Source organism: Anarrhichthys ocellatus, unplaced genomic scaffold, assembly GCF_004355925.1.
Source record: "Anarrhichthys ocellatus isolate YVR2014 unplaced genomic scaffold, GSC_Weel_1.0 scaffold121, whole genome shotgun sequence".
Taxonomy (NCBI): domain Eukaryota; kingdom Metazoa; phylum Chordata; class Actinopteri; order Perciformes; family Anarhichadidae; genus Anarrhichthys; species Anarrhichthys ocellatus.
Window position 1 is genome coordinate 475778 of NW_022280151.1, and position 17682 is coordinate 493459.

Genomic DNA, 17682 nt, shown 5'->3' on the forward strand with positions numbered 1-17682 from the left:
GGGCTCACATTGCAGCTCTCATCTGTTTTTTGTGCATGTGTGGGTATGTGTGAAGTTTGAAAATACCTTTGGCTCTATCAAATGATAAATCAATGCATTCCTCAACTTTGCAGATTTGTAAATTGTAAATTAAAGACATATACTTTCTCTCTCACATCTCTTTTATATGTGCCTTTTACCTCTTACTGGCTTCTTTTTTTGACCATGAACTATAACTGCATACCCTTCAAGTTTCAATGTAAACCCATAATAATGCCATTATGGTATTGATGTTATTTGAGAATAGAACTGTTCAGTGACCTTTTCTGTACAAGATGTTTAAAGAGTGTACTGAATGTGACATGACTTCATCATTTTAAATCTTCTGGTGGATAATGTTTTTAATTGCCTGTTACACAACAGTTGGTGTTTTATTTTTTAATTGTTTTAATTGTCCAACAATGTTGAAATTCACACTTTCTACAATATATGTGAGTGACTATGGTTAGATACTATGGTTAAGAATAGGAAAATACTGTGGTTTTGACAAAATATACCCTAGTTAATTAATGGTTCAGGTTAAAGCCCTTGATTAAATGGTAGCCTTTGTATTTTTCAACCTGGACCCTATTTCCCATGTTTTTGTGTCTATCTGACTAATTGGGACACTTTTTAAACTAGTACAGTTTTGAGGGAGAATGTTGCAGAAGGCTGCCGCTAAATGAGCTGCGAGGGCAATTGCACACATAAATGTAATGTTACATCCACTAAAAGTGCTTGTTTTGGCCACTGACAGGCTCAGATTGTGTCTGACAACATTATGGAAGGTACCCTAAAGAAAATGAACACATTTTACCTCTTTATATTTGTAGTTGTGTCCAAGTCCCACTTGTAGTATCAAACTATTCTGCGCACATTTTTACATACAAAGGTACCAGTAATATCCTACTCTTCTCAAAAAGAAGTCTTGGTGTGAAATCTGAATATTGAGCAGCCCCACTCTTTACAGAATTCATCCTCTGTGGTCGTAGGGTCACAGCTCCCACAAGAACTTCACCAGTCTTCCGAGCTCTGTGGCCTTGCAGCAGCTGGTTGTCCCTCCTCTGCCTGTTTCCCCTCCTCTCTCTGGTCGTCCGCTCTTCAATTTGTAGGTGCTCTTCCTCTGTATACTCTAGCTCAAAGACCTCATTCCCATTGTCAAATCAGCTAAATATCCAGCCATTATATGGACAATATTTTAAGCTGTGCTTTCTGTACTTCAACACAACTAACTTTGCCTAGCATGGACTCACATACCACCATTGTCTTCCGGCAACATGTTACCTCATGAAACTTCTTCTTGAGCAAAACCCTTTTCATTATGTTGTCAAACACAATCTAAGCCCTGTCAGTGCACTTTTAGTGGACATACATTGAGGTGCCACATTGCTCTGATTCAAATACATTTCAGCCAACTTGGAGTTGGAGAAAATACAAACTATACAGTCCGTGGTCCAGTAAGTAATGGAACTCCTGTTTTTAGGGGGAAGATTTCAATCAAACCAATCTTATCCTGATAAACCAAGTATTTGCTGGAGTGTGTTTCCACCTAGCACTTTCTGTCAGAAAGGCAGTACTGCAGCAGGGCAAATATTTCTGTCAAAGACTGTCTGCTGCCCTACTTCCTCCAAAATAGGTCAGATCAAATCACCATAGGCCATAATCTGCATCTCCAAGCACTAATTATAAAACCCCTCCTCTCTCTTTTAAGCTATTTTAATACAGAGCTGCTCTGCTGCAATATGTAGATACAGACTGTTGCTAATATATATATATATATATACCAATTAAAGTGTACCTATCCGTCTAATGGGAAAATTGTTAAAGCATGTGGGTGGTCCTGAACTAACTGTTTCAGTGTTTCTTTGTTAACTCTGGGAACCTGAAGAATGGATATAAAACATGATACAAAAATAAATTTCTGTGAACAGTGAATCATAGAAAGTGCCAAAATACCACAAACAAATTCTTTATAAAATAATATAAAAATATTTCACAGTATCAAAATTCAAGTACTTCGAGCATGTGAGAGTATCATTGCTGATCTTGCTAGTTCCTTAGTCAGCTCTCCTAATCTCCTGCGCCACCATCACAGCCTTTTTAGTGGCAGCAGCTTTCCGGAAGCCTTACAGGCTTTGATTGTTTCCACTGGGTCCTCCTGAATTGCTGTGGCACATTGTGTGGCAAACACACTAAGTTTCACCTGACTGTTGTAGTTTTTAAGGAGATACTTGCCAGCTGCAGCAGCTCTGCTGCTCTGCTATTGGAGCATTGACCACCACACTGTTCCGGTCTACCCGAACATGATTGAACGCAGCAGAGATGGTCCCTCCTCTACAGAACTGCCTCAGAATTTTTTGTACCAGGCCACCACCTGTTCCTGTTTTTGGGCTGCAATTAAAAAAAACAAAAAACATACACACACACTACACTGAATGAAGTTGTTTGAATGTTTCAATCTAAAGTGAGATCAAAGTAGTTGCAACTAAGAGACCTACATGTAGATTGTTTACTAGATCACTACTCTCTGCCAGAATCTAATTTGTCACGGTAAAACTAGTGCTTACCTAATGCCAACTGTTCTTTCAGATAGTCTCTCTCCTTGGTCAGCTCATCAATCTTCTCCTTTTGCCACTCTGCCCTCAGCTTACACATCTCCAACTCATGGGATTTTTTTTTTTGGCTTACAACTCTGCAGTAGGGGCTATAGAAACACCTAATTGTTTATAATTTAATACAACTAAAACATTCCATTATCCTTATTTGCTGGTCTTGGGCATGTGATAAGCATGCTATAAGATCTTTACCACTCCACTCATATGAACAGATAAATGGTCATCTAATATTGTCATTATCATACAGTTAGCCAACTGTCACCAAGATTGCTCTAACTGAGGTGATGCAGTGCCGTGTGCCTGTCCCAGGACCGCTAGTTAGTGACTAGCTTGCTAGCTGGCTAGCTACCTAGATACTCATTATCCATAATGTGTACGTGCCAGCAAACTAAGAAACATACTCACCACTCGTGCCGCTGATGGGCATCACCTCCAATGTATCCATCACCTGGCTCGCATTATTTCTGGCCCGGGTCCGCACGCCCTTTCGAATCAGGTTGGAGTTTTCCATTGCGTGTAAAGGTGTAAAGTGCACTGCTGTACCAGTTCCTGAGAAACACGTTTGTACACCATTGATGACGTATGAAGCGGGATTTTCTTTGTCTGCATCGGTTTGAAGCTGTGGATCACCTTTGGATCACCTCTGTTCCAGCCGTGTGGGCTGTTCGTATATTGTCAACTAGTGTCGCTTTCATGTCATAAGAAAGTAGTTTTCAGTTGCTGCCGTGTGAACAGTTAATCGTTTTGTTAACTCATCTGTTCCTCATGATACTCTTTCCCTGGGAATTTTACATCGTTACTCCCCTCATCCCTTAGACACTAAAAAGGGGAACGTAACAGATACATATTAGCACATTTTTACATAGTTCCAGCTCAGTAACCCTAAGAAATGTGTTAGTGGACAATTCCAATGCAAAATGTAATGTGCCCTTGCAAGGTGGAAAGTAACAGCACAGTCACATTACCCTTCCATGCAAGGAAATGGCCATAAACACAGCCCCCAAAAATGCAGGTGATGTATAATATCAATTAGATTGATCACAAACTGTTAACAGGGTACAGTTTTAGTCCGAACACAGTAGAAAAAAAACGTCTCCATTTTGGAAATAGAGAAATGGGAAATAGTATTTTTAAACACAGACCATCAGTATGTCTACTGACTGAGCGAACACATCCACTTGGTCCAAGTTGAGCAAAGGCTAACTCTGACTTGTGAGTGCACCAGAACTGGCTGAAGATTGCTTTGAAACAGGAAATACAAGGTCAAATTCGTCCATTGTGTAGGCTTCAATCAATGGGAGTGTGTATTCAGAGGACAGAAAAGTAATGATGCCATATACTTTGCAGCACTTCTAATTGTCATACCCGACAGACATTAATTCAATTAATGTTTATCTTTTTGTTAATGAGCATTCCGTAACCTTAAGCAATGGTTTTAGGTGGCTAAAGTTAATCATACATTAACCATGGTTTATTTGTCTCTATCACAATCTTTCCCTAACCCAACCCTATTGCCATACAAGAATGTTGATATTGAATGATTTTACAAATCTCTGTATCCCTGGTAAGACTATTTTATGTACATTAACAAAAAAATGTAAGTTGGTCATGCGGCTATTTTGGGCGGGGAAAAAACTAAAAGAAATATGAAATTTCTCATGTTGAAAATATTCCAACAGTTTATGTTTCAGCACTCAACTCCCAAATACCCAAAATTATTTCCAGCAGGAAATTTGGGGATTTAGGGGGCATCAGGGGGAGACTATCCAAAAGATCAGATCACAGCAAATATAATCAAAGTAAGTAAATAGATGGATGGATAGATCCTCATCTATGTATCAGTCTATCTGTCTGTCTGTCCATCTATCCGTCCCTCTGTCTGTCTCTGTCCCTGTTAAATATTTGATAGTTTTGAGGCAGGAAAGAAGAGCCCTGAGAAACATAAAGCTGGTCAGCCTTCAGGCTACTGGATTGAGAATGGATGAGAAAGAAAAACTCAACGGACAACCAAGGACCAGTTTGTTTTAGGCAAATTGAAAGGACAAGACAGAACCATACACAAACAGAACCATACACAAATAAAACCATACACAAACAGAACCATACACAAATTCCATGGATGGAAGGGCTGAGAGAGTACCTCCCAAACCCTTCAATATTGCTCTGATAGTAGACAAGACAGTTATTTATCCTGGAAACAGTGGTTTTGCATTTTGGTGAGGCCGGAAGAAGTTATTTCATCGTTCAAAGGTCAGACCCGCGGCTGGGCGAAATCAAAGATTGTCAGCCGTGTTTCTGTAGATGAGAGAACAATCTTCCGTACTCTACCATGACGGGGAGGATCTTATTTTGTTTTGTTTGCTTTCTCTCTTCTTTTACTAACCCACACATATAGCGTTAAGCTAATGTAGCTCCGGGGTGAGCTAACTGCTTGTGTAGATAACGCGATCTCTATTGTCTATCGCCATTTTAGAGTCTCGCGCCATTTCAGTCTCGCGATATCATAACTTGTCTGAGCTGTGCTCTCGCCTCTCCCCCACACACACACTACATGCATGCACACACACGCACACACTCCCTCTGACCACAGTTTGTTGATTTTAGTTTCAGATATTAGTTGACTAGATAATTAGGGCCCGAGCACCGACGTAGTTGGAGCGGAGGACCTATTGTTTTTCGATTGTTTATTATTATTATTATTATTATTATTATTATTCTTAGTGTTTCATCGCAAAAAGGAGGTGCTTGGGATACTGGGAAAATGTCGAAATTTGGCACGCAAGCTAGAATTTGCGAAAATTGCAGTCTGATTTGGGTGTCCAACTGCGGTATGAAATATTGGCTCGATAGCGCCCCCTATTGAGTAGCCCCAACATTGGGTTTCACCTAGCTGTATGAAATTTGGTAGGTATGTGGAACGTGATGAGACGCACAAAAAATCCTCTTGGAGTTTTTCATTAAACCAAACAGGAAGTCAGCCATTTTGACTTTTATGACGTTTTTTGACCATTTCAAGGCGTCATACTTTAACGAACTCCTTCCAGAGATTTGACCCGATTAGCTACAGATTCGGTCAGTATGCTCTTGAGACCGTGGCAGTGAAAAGTTACTCAAAGATCAAAAAGTTATCGGACTATGTGTCCGTGGCGCGGCGTCAAAAAAACACCATTCGCCGCGAAACAGGAAGTTGTTGTAACTCGGGCATACATTGTCTAATCTGCTCCAAATCTCTCATATGTCATAACATCCTGACCCGGAACAGACAATTTAGAATCATAGTAATAGCGCCACCTAGTGGCAACTGGAAGTTGTACGTTTTGTACTTTGACATCCTGCTCCTCACAGATTAATCAGATCCTCTAAAATGTTGTCAGAACAGCCTTAAGACCTTGGTAATGCTTCATTGTGAAAATTATAAGAAGTTGTTGAAGGGCGACGTGGTGGCTCGGCGAATTTCGATCCTTCGCCATGAACGAATAAAGTGATGTAACTCAACTCCACATCATCAGATCTTTACCAGATTGCACATGTTTGATTAGACTCCCAGCCTGAAGACATCTGCAGGCCAATTTTGAATCATAGTCATAGCGCCACCTACTGGAAAAAGGAAGTTAAAGTCTTTATACTTTGGCTTGTTTCTCTCAGTAGGTAAATCAAATCAATATCAAATTAGTTCCACACAAATATAAGAGGTTCATAAAGCCAGTTCATGAAGCTTTTAATGTTTCGTCGAACGCCGTTGCCGTGGCGATGCAGTCTTCGCCGTTAACAACAAAGGTAATTTTGAGAGAGCAAAAAATGCTCCAAACATAAGCAAACTTGGCAAGCAGATTAAAAGCCCGAAATGTAGTTATAAAATATGATTTTATTGGTTCAGACTGGCAAATCGGCACAATAGCGCCCCCTACAAAATTTCGACGAAGCAGCCCTCGCAGTATGTTTGACCTAGATGTATGAAATTTGGTAGGAACATGTATCACATATGGACTTAAATAAAAGTCTCTTGGGGCCATGCTCTAAACCCAACCGGAAGTCAGCCATTTTGAATTTGTTATGAATTTTTAGTGTCGTTTTTGTCATTTCCAGGTGCTGCACTTTAACGAACTCCTCCTAGGCAATTAATCAGATCAACTTCAAATTTGGTCGGTACAGTCTAAAGACTTTTGTGATGAAAAGTTACTCAAAGCTTGTTGTTTCGTGAAAAGCTGTTGCCGTGGCGACGCATTCTTCACCATGAAATATTAAGGTGTTTTTGAGAGGCTAGAAATGCTCGAAACATAAGTAAACTTGGCATACACATTTAAAGCCCAAAATGTAGTTCTATAATATGATTTTATTGGTTCAGAGTGGCAAATCGGCTCAATAGCGCCCCCTACAAAATTTCGACGAAGCAGCCCTCGCTGTACATTTCACATAGATTTACAAAATTTGGTAGGCACATGTATCACATGTGGACTTAAAATAAAGTCTCTTCGGACCATGCTCTAAACCCAACCGGAAGTCAGCCATTTTGAATTTTGTATGAATTTTTAGTGTAGTTTTCTATAATAAGCAGGATTCTATATTTACAGCGGCCCAAACACTGAACTTATTGAAAGGGTTTGTGGGCACACCATGAGAAAAAGACTTCTCTGATCTAAATATGTGCAAACTAAGATGCTTGGAGAGCAAAAGTTAGATAACAATGGTTCTCAAACCATGTCAGTGGGCATTAGTATAAATGATCTGTCCAGAGCTTCTTCATGACAATCAGGTTAAACGTTACAATGAATGCTTCACACTACAATCTAAAGTTACAGAAGAACTTAAAATGAAAACAGTGTTAAATTAAAGTGTTCAAGTTACAGCAAATGGCACTACTGTTTTGTTAACTTTCATGTAAGTCCAAATACAATCAGCAGACACTGCACGGACTTCAACCCCATCACAGTAAACTGACAGTCTGTTATGTTACAAACACTGAAGCACATTCACGCACATTCATTTTCTTAATGATCTTAACAGGCTTACATTTATGATTGTATCGGATGTACACTCAAAACATTTGAGGCTTAAGACCTGGCAACATGATCTTGCTGGTCAACGCAGGAAATATCTCACTCGTGCACGCAGAGTGTGATGGTCACAGAAATTCATGGCCGCGTCACCCAGAGTCCTGCCAGTACCAGGAAATACCGTTTAACTCGTGCACGCAGTGTATGACGGTCACAGAAATGCATGGCCAGAGTCCTGTGCGAGGAGTTGCGAGGGCCCGATCAATGCTGCTCGCAGCTTTAATTATTATTGGAACTATAAATAAACACTTGGAAATAACTCTGAAATACTTTCTAAACAGAGCGGCCAAGAGCGAGCAAACTACTACGTAAGTTGTAACAACGATCTGGCGAAGAGTGGATAAAGAACCGGGGTAGATATACTGTTGAGTGGTGAGTTGATGGAAGGCAGCTGGGTTGACTGGGCAGGTGAGGTGAATCGTAATCAGGACGAAGCCAAGAGGAGACCAGTGTGCAGCCACGCCCATACCTCACACACACACACACACACACACACATACATCTCTCATTACAGATTGTTTGTTGATTTTAGATAGCGTGCTCATGAATGTATATTAGTTGTTAGTTTTACATATTAGTTGACGAGATCATTATTATTGGAACTTAATAAACTCTGTTATACTTTAAAGAGCAGCTGTCTGTGATTACTTTGTGCATGTATTGTGAATATAGCTGGATATGTGGCCTGTTGCTCGAACTCAACCTTCACTTTCTGAAGAATGTGTAATAGTACTTTGACTATTGACATTGTGAGTGAATACTAATTATGAGACTTAGTTTATAGTTTGGTTATCGGTCTTACTGACATTAATAATTCTGTTGATGTTCAGGGCGACTGTGGCTAAGTGGAGAGCAGAGGATCGGCGGTTCGATCCCCGGCTCTGTCTCCGCTAGTTGCATGTTGATGTGTCCTTGAGCAAGACACTTAACCCCCAAAAAATTACTCCCATTGTCATGATTAGGCTTTGGCTTTGCCTTTTGTGTCTGTGTCTTTGTGTCTTTGTGTCTGTGTGTAGCTCCACACCCTCCTCACTCTACCTGTCAGCCACTACCTCATTATCAGCCTAACTCCCCTCACCTGTCTCTGATCACTATTCAAGCACTCCCTCCTCATCAGCACAACTCCCCTCACCTGTTCACTCACCTGCCTCTGATCAAACCACTATATAGACCCCTGCCTCTCAGACATACTTTGCCAGATCATTGCCATGTCAACCCGCCTGTTTGGCTTGTCCTGTTCCCGGTTTCCCAGTCTGCCTCGTCCTGCCGGATTTCCACCCTTGTCTCTCATCTTGTCCTTGGTATCCCTGCTGTTTCCATGTAAGATTCCTGTCGTTTCTTGACTCATTAAAACCCATGTCACACTGCATCTGGCTATATCTGCATTTGAGTCCTCTACCACACCCTGTGACACCCGTAGCTGTGCCTACACTGTGTAGAAATGTGATATAACCTGAATTGTAAGTTGCTTTGGATAAAGGGGTCTGCTAAATGACTGTAATGTAATGTCAATAATTTAGTTTTTCATATATGCTGGTGACTCAAACGCGCTCCTTTTCGTTCCCAACACATTTGAATTGAGGAGAAATGATTCATGCACAGGCTAGAACATATTTCTTTCAATCCCTGCTACCTGATGTCGGAGGGTTTTTAGAGGAAAAAAAGCATCTCAGTTCGAGAGAGGGCTCACAGCCGTAGTCTGCTGCAGAACCAGACACTGTTACCTTGGACTCAGATTCGCACCACAGTTCAGGTGAGGTAAAACCCACCACTTACTGTCAGAATGTCATTTATTATACATTATTGATTACTTTGTTGATGTGTTATCTCTAATGTAATGCACTTTTATATATTTTTAACCCTAAATAATAGGAATTTAAAGTTATCCTGAGTAATGTAGAGATACTCAGGATGTTAAATGTGCTCTTCTCTGGAATCACAAAGCTGGAAACTGCATACAAATTGTAAAATAATTGAATAAATAAACTGTTGAAGATGTCTAAAGCAACACTCATCAGTTCACACATTCAAATCCCAATGCCACCATCGATTGTAATTAAAGCGGATATAACCAATAAGTGTTATATGAAAGATGTCGCACATAGACGGAGCCACAAATAATTATCACCAACTCTGCAGCCCGTTGTTTGGGTTTCATCATGTTTCTGTTTTGAGGGAGTCTCACTTCTGTAGACTTGGCCATCCTTGCTGATGAACATCACTAGCTCTAAAACTTGCAAGCTTTCTAATGACCCGCGACCTGCTGAACACTAAGTCCCTAATGTCTAATATCCTAATAAAGGACAGTTATGGTTGTCTCTGGTCCCTACTTGAGGGGTAAGTAGCTCTACTACTGCTATTACTACTCTCATTTTATGTGTCAGCTCTGGCATGTGGATTGACTATGTTGTTCCTTTTGTACACATGATGCTAAGATCGATTGTGAAAAGCAAGTTTAAAAGGACTCAGAGCGGATAGCTAGAAGAGTGACGATGAGGTGGGTGAAGAGATTATACCAGAAAATCGTGGAAGAGAGTGGATAGCGGTTGTTGGAAATCTCGATGTACATCAAAGGAAGCAGCCTCATGGCCACAATACTACGTTTAACAGCATACGGAGTGTCTCTTCCTTAACCCGGGTTCTCTGGAGTCGGTAGTTTTTAAAACTATCATCAGGTGGCCTACCTAAGAACTAAAATGTCTCCTGGTGATGTTTACTGTTAAAATATTTATTTACTTGTGTAATAAAACTATTGACATAATTATCTGACATGCAGAAGCTTACAGAGGAGTCATATAATCAGTGAACCGACTCAGTAATGTCAGTTATACAGCAATATCTCACATATATGTAAAGATTGATGGGCCTGTTTTCGATTAATCATTTTCACTTAATTTGCTACATTTCGTCTCTATGGGGCAAAGTCCTAAATGTTTAGCGGATTAAGTACAGAATCGGTTAAACAGGAATTATTTTGCACTAAAGTCTTAATTGTATGACTAATATTTGCAAGTGTCATTTCTACTTTAATTTGTGGGGATCTATTACATGCAGTACATCACTCCCTGTACTGTATGTGTGTGGCTCTAACATTTTTAGGGGCTGACATTTGCATCACAAATGTTTTCCACAGCTGCAGCAGACAGGAGGTCTCCACTCTTTGATGAGAGACATTAACAATCTGCCATTAACACCCTTAAAATTGCCTTGTTTAGGACTTGTGGTCCTAAACAAGGGATGAGCAGCTGTCCTTCAGCTTTGGCCTATAAGAGATTGGTATCTGGCTCTGGGAATGAGATCAGGACATGGTCTGATGGGAGGTTTCATGGTCTACAGGCTGAGTTGTAACAGGATCGCACAGCTGCCCGAGACTGCTTTCCTCAAACACAGCAGCAGGTAACTGGCATCACATGCATACTTCTATACACATAGTCATGAGGCTGAAGGTACAGCATGCAGTAAAAACATCCTGTCACTTAAAGTTCTGATCTTAACATTTCAGCCGTGGTTGATTTGGCAACACCCGGGGTTCTGGTAGAAGTGGCAAATGTGTTTCAATAAGGCAGATCCTAGAGTTGTGGAAATAGTATCACTGGGGACAGCAAACATGCTTGAATCAATATCAAATACAACGGAGGAGGAACAAGTCCTGTATCCGTTTATAGCACAGAAAAAACATATTCTACACAGACTTTCTCTCTCTTTATTCTACATTACCTGACAAGATTATACTATATTAGACTTCCCTGCACGTCCTGGCTCACAGTTGTTGGTTATATACAAATTGCATGCATTCATTTTTGAAGATATAAGTACGAACAGTGTGAATATAGACACTGAATTTAGCAAAAGTTACTGTGTGTGTGTGTCGCTACTGTCCCGCACTTAAACATCCCGGCTGAGTTTCATCATCAGAGCTGCAGATAGATTTTAAATAATCTGACTGGCCCTTTGCCACCAAAATCAGGAAAAACTCATTCACCCAGCAGCATCAACTTCCCATCATCTGTTCATGTAAGCTACTTCTAGCTGGGCTGCTGGCACTCCATTCACATGCATGTCTTCAGTAGATAATGAGCACACAGCTAATGAAGCACTGTCATGTGATAAAATGTTTTTGTTAGAAACTGCTTTCATTGATTGAACATGGACTTGGGGAACAATCATCTAGAAATGGTACGATGCCATGAATAAAACTAGACCCTTAAAATATTATATCGGCCTAAAAAATCCCATATCTTTAACGTCCCTGTACAGTTGTGAGTTCTGTAATAGTGGAGTCAGTCTATCATCTCCCTCTCTCTGGTCAACAACGGTAATGAACGGTACATGTTGGTCAACGTGGGTGCCTGTGGTTGGTAGAACAGAGGGGGTGCAGGGTTTTCCTGTTAGTCATGTAAGCTCTGGGAGTGTGTTTGACCGGAACTAGAGAAGAGCTCTGTTTTTCTTGTATATGCACTGAGAGAGTGCATGAATAAAAGGGAAGATGAGGAGAGGGAAGAGATTAGTACAGAATCGAGGAGGAGAAAGAGTGTACAGCGGTCGTCGATCTAACAGAAATTGTGATGTCTGTCACAAGGAGCAAAAATGTGCATCACAAAGAGCAGCAACCACAGGAACTTGCTGCACCAAATTGCTCACGTTGTGCCTACGGTGTGTAAATGTTGCTGTGAATAATTAGTTAGTTGGTCCTGATGGGCAGGTGGCATACATCTGTGTATGAATATGGGTGAATGATGACATGTAGTGTTAAAGCGCTTTGAGTGCATGGTCGAAAGACTAGAAAAGAATTATATAAGTAGTCCATTTACCATTTAAGGGACTGCCATAAGAATGGCTGCAGTTGTTGCATCGTCAAGCAATGTACCTCCATATCATCGTTTATACTAGTACCAGAGCACAGTTCTTGTTTCCTTTGTGGACAGACATTTTTTGAATTTCACCTTAATCCTCTCTTAATCTATGTACACCTATCTTAAGATATATTTAGGGTTGCTTCATTTTATGGTTCTGTTTCCCTTACTTTGCATGTTTAGAAGACAAATTGGCTTCATTCACAAACCATGTTTAAGCCATGTGTATTAACTTTTTACGCACAAATCCGGGATTTATCAATATATTTTTACTTGAATTATGTCATAATTAAAATACAGTAAATAATATATTTCTATTGAGGTTTTTGAATAAAGCTTTGCATGCCTGTCAAATTGTATGATGCCATCACACAAAAAAGAATTGGTTTCATTGTGGTTATAGAAATATAATATATGGTGCTGTTAGATTTCTGCTGAGCCTGCATTCTCCTCAAAGGGATACAATAACTGTTTTTACCTTTGAATAATAGTGAATCCAACCACCATGCAGTCACAGTTGGTGCTCAAGAAGCTACTAACATAGAATCACAACTCTCAAGTGCCTGGATACTAGGTACTGCCTGCAAAATATTGTAGGTTCAACGCAATACCTCGCAAGTGTGGAGGCTGAAATCCTCCCCACAGAGAGAAGGCCGGAGAGCACGCTCCACTGTTGTTCTACAGTAGAGTCGCTGCTTAATAAATCTACCATAAACTGGTTTACAATTAAAAAAAGTATTTAATCCTACTGAAGCTAATACAATTACAGAATGAAGTACACTACTAACAGAATATATGATCCGCGCGGAAAAGCTATTCACTCGCGACTCAGCCTGGAGAAACGGATGTTTCCAGGCTCAGAGCCGAGAAGAAAGAGAGTGAATTCCTTATCAGCACTTCCTCTTACAGTTTGAAATCCCCTCCCTTTTGTCCATCTTAATTCCTATTGGCTAATTTCGGTTGCCTCCTCCTGGCGTTGGGCTTCCGAAAACCCTTGCGCGGGTACAACCTGCAAATGTCTGTCTAGAAGGCTGACTTTCCCTTGGCTATTCCTCACAGTTTAATACATTCAATGACTGTCTTTTATGGCTTAACACTTCTATGATAAACATTCTATATAAAGATAAGGATTTGCAATTTTGGCAAAAACCTTCACAAGTTTCACAAGCAAATATAAAAGTGCTACAAATTCTACTAAGATACACTTCTACCTACAAATTCTAAAACACTTTTACAATTATGAATCTTCTAATTATGTATTCCAAAACACTTCTAATTATGATTTCTTAATTATGAATCATTAAACACTTATTATAATTTCTTAAAACACACTTCTAAACCCAAATTTCCTACAACTCCCCCCTAATCCACTGTTCACAGTGGATTAAATAATACCCTGGAAACACAATCCCCTGAATCTATCCAAGGATGAGTTTCCCTATCTAAACAATAGCAAACAACAATTCAAGTATTTTTATTTTTTTTTTCCCCCACCCCTATCTGATCACCCTACGCTTGCCTCACTACACACAATAACAGTCAATTCCGGTTGAAGTCCTCTGGTGTCCAGGTGGTGGGGCTGTAGATGGTGGAGGTGGGAATGGTCCTGCATCGAGTCCAGGCTCCATCCTGAGGGCTAGAGAAAAATTTCTGAGAAGCCTTGTCTGCTCTTTTTACACTTGACAAAATTACATTTCTTAATTATTGCACCCTGAAATCCCATTATAACCAATAAAACAAAAACAATCCTCAAAATACTCAAACAAAACAATCTCAGTCTATTTTCCAAATTTCCAGTATCTCACCGGATGTGTTTAGAAGTCAATCTGGGCCTAATCAGGTCCTTCAGGATCTCAGTGAAGATGTTCAGGAGCTGCTTGTGAAGTCCTGCTATGGCATCGCTGGTGGCCTCAACTAAACAGTGGCCATCAGAAGTTCAAATTCTTCCTCATCGTCGACACGTAACTGATTGCACCTCCTACCAGTCGGTGACTGGATTATCGACACCGGAGCTCTCTGCTAGCTCGTGGCTGAGTGTCGTCAATCTGGCCAGCGCCTTGGTCACCGATCAATCAGAAGCTGTATTATTTGGAACGAAAGTACCACAGGCAGATCCAAACTCCGCCCCGCTCAGCTAAATTCATATCTAATGCCATTCTATTCTGCAAGGTCATTAAACTAGTCTTCGCTAGCTGTGCATGCAGTCCTGATATGGCGTCCCTGGTGAACTTTACAAAACGCTGTTGATTATAGTAAATATAATTGATCCAATTGACATTTTTATTGATTGACACCCTTTGAGAGAAAGCAGAGTCTAAACCTGCAGCTTATTTGATTTCTTGCTTTAAATTCATTAGACACCCCCCTTGGTACCCCTATGTCATCTATGTATCTTGGCTATAAAATGAACCTCCCATGGTCCAGTCCCCCCTATTGGTCAGTACCACTTACACCTGTGGACCCCATCCACAGCCAGCTGCCTGGTGATACAATAGGCAGCTGCTTTCTCCTGTCAGCGGATGCCTCTGTGTTCTCCACCTGTGAAAACAAAACTTGACTCATGTTAGTTAGCGCCCTTGTATATTCTATTGGTCGGCCCCGCCCCATGGTCCTGGTGGAGGTTGGTAGTACACCACCGTGGGTGCCGGTTCTGTTGGATGTGGTTGGTATGAGGTCGGGGGTGCAGCTGGATATTGGGGCTGTTGTGAGGCCTGAGCCTCGGCTACAGCCATCTGTTTCCTGGCCTGATGTTTTCTATTTAATTCTGTCAGCCTCTGCTATTTGAAGCTTCAGCAGCCGCCACGTCATTCTCTTCAGATCTTCCTGTCCACTTGTCTCCTCAGTTTGATGTCTCTGGTTGTGGTGAGTGAGGTGTTCCCTCCACACGGCATCTTCCATGTTGCTCAAGCCTGCTACTCCTCTCAGCGCTGTTTGTACTGGTAGGGCAGGCCCTTCTGCACAGTGTGTCGCCATACTACAGTGGTGGCTTCATTGCCGTCATGTCTCCCCCTGTGGCCACATGCAACTCTACTTCAGCTCTTTTCAGATACTGATGCATTTCTTCTTCTGGTTTTATCTTCAGTCCAGAAAGGGAGTTCATGTTTGGTTTCGTGGGCCAGATGCTTCTCATTGTTTCCCAGTAGATTCCTCGGAAGTTGTTGAATGGGGTCTGGTCCACGCTGCGGGCCATTCCTGTTCCTGCTTCTAGGGCATTTAACTTGATTGTCCCCTCTGTGCGGATAATCATGGCCCGTATGTCTCCCAGTGCCAATTTATCCGCTGCCGTGAGTTTTTCAAAGAGACGGATCCGAGAGCTGGATCCTCCTCCCAGCGGTGGCAGTGCCTTCTCCAGTGTGTCCATGTCTCGATGTCCCCATGGCACATACTCAGCTTGACCATTGGATTTCACCAGCAGGGGGAACTGTTGGGCTGTGGGCAATGGTGGCATCTCACCTCTTACAGGACAAAACGAGTCTGCATAGCGTCCTGGTTCCTTCCTTTTCCTGCTGGACCATCTGGGAAGTGGACAACCTCCGGCTGCTCCACATACCTCTTCTCTTCTGTCCTCTGCATCAATGTCGTCATGGGTGTCATCGTCACTGGTGGCTACTGTCCGTCTACTCCTGGGTTTGAGGAACAAATAACCTTTTGCCTTATACTCACCACTCCCCAGCTTCCATTCCTTCGTCTCTTCCTCTTCACTTTTTCCCTGTCTTCCTCGTTCTGCTCTGAAGTGTTCCAATTCTCTTAATATGGCCTCTTCGTTCGCATCTTTTCTGTCTTTCTTGCTTACCTGGTGTAAATACTTGATGGTTTTCAGACCACTCATTGTCCCACATGAGCCATTTGTCCACTCTTTCTAACGTTGTTCCAAGGGCAACATCTCTGTTGTCGTCATTGTTTGCCAATGTCTGCCACTTCTCTCTCGTTCTTGGGCATCACTGGAGGGCCTTGTGGTCTCTCCTTCTTCTCTGCCCCCCATTCACCCTGGTTCGTCATGGCTGCTCTCTGAAGTACTCATCTTCAGTTCTATCATGTCCCCATCTTGGCTGACCACATCACTGTCTACCACAGACCTGTATTCCTCTTCCCTCTCCACATCCATATCCAATGTTCCTCCATTGACTGTACACGGGTGCTTGGATTGAGGGCTTTGCCAATGAGGGATAGATTGTTCTGCACTTCTTTTTCGCATACGGCGGGGGAGGTGAGGAAAGCTCAGTCTGTCCGTGTGCTTCTGTCAGCGCTGACGGGTATACTGGTGTGTAGACAGGGGTGTTGGGTCTGGGAGTGGTGGTGGTTTTGAAGTCTGTCTCTTTCAGGACCTCAGGTAGTCCCACAGCATCTGGAGGGGTGGTCGGGTCGGCAGCCTTCCAGTAAGTGAGCAGACGCTTGGTATCTGAGCACCTCTTGTCTTCCATGTTGAGGGCCCTTTTCCTGCCGAATTTGTTCAGCGACTGTCTCCTACATGATTTGCAACGGCATTGTTTTTAGCCTTTGCAGCTTCTCTCCACACTCTGCATCTGTGTTCAGCAGTGGGGGCCGTCACTGTTGGAAACCACCCGTTCCTCTGCCATCTCCTCAGGTATTTTTTCATCTTCTCCCATTCTTTTCCCCTCTTGTTGGGCACCATTTGATCCTCCATTCTTTCTCTGGCTCTTCCCAGCATTTCCTGAGTATTTAGCACGAACATTCTGTAGCCTGGGCTCGGCGGCTGATCAGAAACCCACTACAAATTCTAAAACACTTTTACAATTATGAATCTTCTAATTATGTATTCCAAAACACTTCTAATTATGATTTCTTAATTATGAATCATTAAACACTTCTATTATAATTTCTTAAAACACACTTACAAACCCAAATTTCCTACACAAGGCAGGGTTATGACTCTGCGAGGCCATGAAATGCTAGATGGGAATCTATTTCAGCTTTTGAAATTCCAACCCAATGAAGATGCCTGACTTTATATTTGGCTATCCCGTTGTCATGACATTGCAATTGTTGTGAAATGGTATTCATCAAGTCTCTACTAGTTTTGTAGTACTCAATTATTGTAGATGGCACTCAAGAAGTCTCAGGAATAGAACAAGAGTCTATATGCTTTGGAGCAAAAAGTCTGCAAAAATCAAGCCATATTTT